This window comes from Sardina pilchardus, chromosome 17 (assembly GCF_963854185.1).
Source record: "Sardina pilchardus chromosome 17, fSarPil1.1, whole genome shotgun sequence".
Classification (NCBI taxonomy): Eukaryota; Metazoa; Chordata; class Actinopteri; order Clupeiformes; family Clupeidae; genus Sardina; species Sardina pilchardus.
The window spans coordinates 12119938-12124937 of NC_085010.1; the positions used below are offsets into that span (position 1 = coordinate 12119938).

A 5000-nucleotide genomic window follows, 5' to 3' on the forward strand; every position below is an offset into this window, starting at 1 on the left:
ATTGTGTTTGTAATGCAGTGTTTTCATATTAAAGCTGCATTGGATTCTGTTGCATAGTGTTGTGTAGCCCACTGCAGTGGCATGTAGTACATTATGTTTATGTGTCGCACGGCTGAATTGTCTTGTATATTGTAACGTCAAGTGCAGAGCATTGCACTTATTACGGTATGTCCTGCGGTTCTCATGTCCTACGTTGTGTTGCAGTAGCATTGTGCCCTGCTCTATACCTTGCGTCGTAGTGTTGTTGTGTTGGTGCTGTGGCATTGTGTCATGTCCTGCGTTGTGGTGTAGTGTCATGTCCTGTGTAGTATTGTTGTGTTGTTGTGTTGTAGTGGAATTGTGTCATGTAGTGGAATTGTGTCATGTCCTGCGTAGTGCTGTAGTGTTGTTGTGTTGTAGTGGCATTGTGTCATCATGTCCTGCGTAGTGCTGTAGTGTTGTTGTGTTGTAGTGGCATTGTGTCATCATGTCCTGCGTAGTGCTGTAGTATTGTTGTGTTGTAGTGGCATTGTGTCATGTCCTACTGTACCTTGCGTTATTTTGTTGCCGTGGCACTGTGTCATGTCCTACACTGAGGCGTTGTGTTGCAGCGGCATTGTGTCCTCTGTCCTGCGTTGTGGTGTGTGGTGTTGTGTTGCGGTGGCATGTCTGTTATCAGTTCAGTTGAGGACAAGGCCCCTAACGTGATGCCGTGGACCAGAGGGTTATAAATAGCCCCAGCCGCTGTGTGAGTGTCCACTAATTAGATTGAGATACAGCGGGGTCCTGGTGGTACGCAAGCCTTTGATGCGCGCTCGGCCATTTTTATTTAGCATGCATTATTCATTACTCATCATTATAGTCATTATTCAGTATTTCGTTTTAGGAAGAACCACTTCATATCGCATGTACAGTACCTACCGTGTTCTGGTGGGCCAGTTGACTTTCAAGTTTTATTTTGTTTTTTTTTGTAGTTATTATTACCTCCGCCATGCAGGTTATGTTTTCATCTGGGTTTGTTTGTTTGTATGTATGTTTGTCTGTTTGTTAGCAAGATAACTCAAAAAGTCATGGATAGATTTTGATGATATTTTCAGGAAAGGTCTGGAATGCCCCAAGGAAGATACCATTACATTTTGGGAGTGATCCGGATCACCGTGTGGATCCAGTAGGCGGTTATGTTTTGACGCATGGCGGAGGTCTGCACTCTCGGAGTGCTTTTCTAGTTGTTAATGTTACAGTATGACATTAGAACTACAGATTTAGTTTTGTCACTTAATGTTTATACTCAGTCAGATATGACATTGCACAGGAATTCATGTTACATTATTTATTCATAGTGTGACGGCCGGCGCCGCGGCCGCACATGAGAGTGCTACAACAAGTGGCGAGTGCCGCAACTTCCATACATTCACCATCCCTCACGCATACATGTCACTATACTGATAAGTAACGTTATTTTTCTTTCATGCATACATTCCACTACACTGATAACTCACGTTAGCTTCTGTTCGTTCATATTGATAATATTTACTTTATATCGTCATAAATCACAACACGTTTATCTTCGTTAAGCATTTGTTACTTTATTTAACATTTCACATGTTGGTTACGTTTCACAGCTACAGGGCTGAGTGCAGGCAGTCTTGTTTCTGTTTTCCGTTACTTACATTTTCTGTTTCGCAAGCGACCGTGACTGTGAGGAGAAACATCAAGACACTTCCTGGTTCCGGTAAAGGACCCGAGGTTCGGCGGAAGTGCCGTTAAGAGTCCTTTGGCTGCAACCACCAGTCGTGTGACGTCAGAGGAAGATCTTATGTTTCGTTTAGTCATTACGTTTATGCTTTCTTTGTTATTGATATTAATTTACAGTAACAGCTAATATTAGTTTCTCACTTTGGTTATTAGTTTAAACTGGCCTCGTCTTTGTATTTGCCCTCCTGTCGAATTGTCCAATTGTATGTTAATGTGGTTTACCCTCTTGTATCTTATTGGTACGATCTGTCAGTATACAGATGGTACGGGTTGAGAATGCTCCTTTCTTTCCCGCACATCGGGACTCCCGAAGCATCGGGACTTTAATTAAAACTGCAACCGCAAGGGGGCAACATAAGACCGCCTTAATAAAAGGAAGGTTCGGCTCATACCGGAAAACACGGAAAAACCCGAAGACACCGCGCTGGTGACAAGCGGAGAAAAGAGACATCACGCTCGGCATGTCAGATTGCAGTTTCAGAGTTTTCGAATGTTTTACAGCGTACCTCACAGCTGGCTCTCTCACTCGACGTAGCCTATAACTCAGTCAGTCCAGCAGAGATGCCAGAGCAACGTTTTGGTCAATGGAGAGGGAGAGAAATGCTCCGCATATCCGTCTCATTTAATCCGTCTCATTTAATCATTAAAATGAAGGTGATGACTGGCGAAATTATAATCAAACGACGTTTCAATAAACCATTGTTGAAATTAATGAAAATGGTTTTAGAAGCCTTCAATTCAACCTGAAAGACTCGATATAGGCAACCTTAGATTAATTCATTAATTCATTATGGTTACAAGACCGCATTTCCGTGAATAGGCTATTATTGTCAAGGCGAAGACGAAAGAGATGGACAAGATGGACATTTAGGCTACATTTATGTTAGGAATACTTAGAAATGTGTAGGCCTATAGGCTATTTTAAAACGGAGGCATGTTCATTTTAACCGGCGACGCTGGGTAGCTTACCCAGCACTTTATCACAGATTTTGTCCCCACCACTTTTGACAACTGAAAATAAAACGTATTTAACAGAAATATCTTTAATAGGCCTACATGCCTATCATGTCACTTTACTTATAACCGTAGGCTACATGATTGGAGAAGATCGCGCATTTTGTAACATTATAACAATGGATGGTCAGATATGCGATAGGGCAGTGAGGGTGATTCATTGTAACCATCGACTAGTAGGCCTAGCTCCGCAAAAGAAGTTTCTAGCAACTTAGAATATATGGATCTCGTTATGCATGTTCATGTTGATTCAGAGATAGACATAGACTACCGTGGGCTACTGTGCGTCAATATAACAGCATTTTATCATGTGGTGAATTAATGACTAACGTCAGTTTAACATGTCAGAACTTTTGATCGGCGTTTCAAGTGCATGCCGCGAATAGGCTAAATGAACTCGACTGACTGGATCCTTTATATTTCTTGGCTAAGTGCTAAGAAATTGACCCTCGAACTGTGGCGTAAATGGTTGAGGCATCTTAATCATACGTCAGCGACCGGGGTTCAAAACTTACTCTACGAAACTCCGGAACCCATTAAGACAAGAGGCATTATTTTATTAAAAAGTTTTGCGATTTTTTTATGATTGCGATGTCTGCTGAAAAGAAAAGTTAATATGTGAATTCGTGGTTCAGCGCACACACACACACACACACACACACACACACACACACACACACACACACACATTTTTACATTTACATAATAGGGCTCGGGCACACGCCTTGCATTCTAGGAATATCGCCGCCATTTGGTAGCGCACTGAACGTAATATCCATTCATTCAGATGCACAAGACAAGAAGCAGAAATAGTAGCGATTTATTCTTTTCCTCTTGCGATCGTGGGTTGCACTGTTACACCCCACTACACAGCAACATACTACCAGGAAGGCAAAAACTAAGTAACAGGAACACACTAAAAGGCGGGAGTAAATCCATAGTAATCCATAGTAAACTAAGGAGTGAAGCTGCCAATGTGGCTGTGCCCGCGAAGTTTTGATGTCATGATCCCGAGCCCTAGTGTCAGGAAGTGTCTGTCGAGAGAGAGGGGGAGGGAGGCAATCGTCCAATGCCGCATACAGGTAGGCTATAATGTCTAGTGAACTGGTTAGACAAGTGTGGGGGAGGGGGAATGATCGCACAAGACAATTGCTCTTCATGAAATGGGTAGTCTCACAGACGTTTGTCGATGTTTAAACGTAGCCTACTACATCACTTGCGAAATCGGACGTGGCACATAGAATTATTAGGCTACTGGATTTAATATAGCATAGACTTTGTTCATCCTATATTAGCCTATATTAAAATGTAATGTGCTGCGGGGAAGCATTGGGGAAGTCAGTTTAAGTTGTCCTGTAACAATTTGCCTCTTATTATAAGACTATGCAACCACTACGCACATAATAGTCTAGGTTACGGGCGGATGCGAGCAACCCCATGCAAAAGAAGGCCTTAAGTTAACGGACTGAAGGCCTGTTTACATGTCAAACATGCATTAAATCTAAGAAACGAAAAACACAAATATCATGTATTGTGTCGTAAACAGTTAATGACTTCGTGGCCACTATGCGCAACTGCATCGCGCAGTGAGCTGAAGGATAGGAGGACCGACACTTATTAACACAAAGCTTTGTAAAGCACTAACAACCACCCCTCAAAGTTCATTGTCCATAAGTCCAAACAATAAGTATAAAAATCCGACAATCCAAAACGATAACGAGATCTCCCAGAAACGAAAAACAAGTTTGTTGAGTAGCCTAGTCCTTCCAACAATCTCAGCTTTTGCGTTTGTTAGATAAAAGGCATTCTGTCCTGCTGTATTCCAATGAGAAAAAATCATCCACAAGGTAGGCTAAGGGTCACGGTAATGCAGCATGCAGGAATCTATATAGGCCTACGCACAAAACGAATGAATGGATTATATCGGCCAAAACGAATGAATGGGTTGGGAGAGTCGTCTGGCTGTGTCAGCAGACTGCAGTCGGTCTCGAGGGGTTAAATAGCGCACGTACTTGAATTTTAATCTGAAGAAGACCAAATCAAATCAAAAAAGAAGGATTTCAAGTGTGCGAACCTTTTTCCATTTTTTTTATGATTTAGCCTACTCTTGTTCTGCACCTTGACCGGGGATGTGCACAAACTTTTTTACTACACTTGAATTTTAAACCAACTCTTCTCTAGCCTATATCCTATAAAAGAAGGATTTCAAGTGTGCGAACCTTTTTCCATTTTTTTTATGATTTAGCCTACTC

General features: G+C 42.0%; 1 protein-coding gene across 3 annotated transcripts in view; it reads left to right on the forward strand.

Annotated features, from left to right (window-relative positions):
• dgki (diacylglycerol kinase, iota) overlaps window positions 1-5000 on the forward strand; it is a 98547-nt gene that overhangs the window by 43005 nt on the left and 50542 nt on the right. The window lies entirely within an intron of this gene.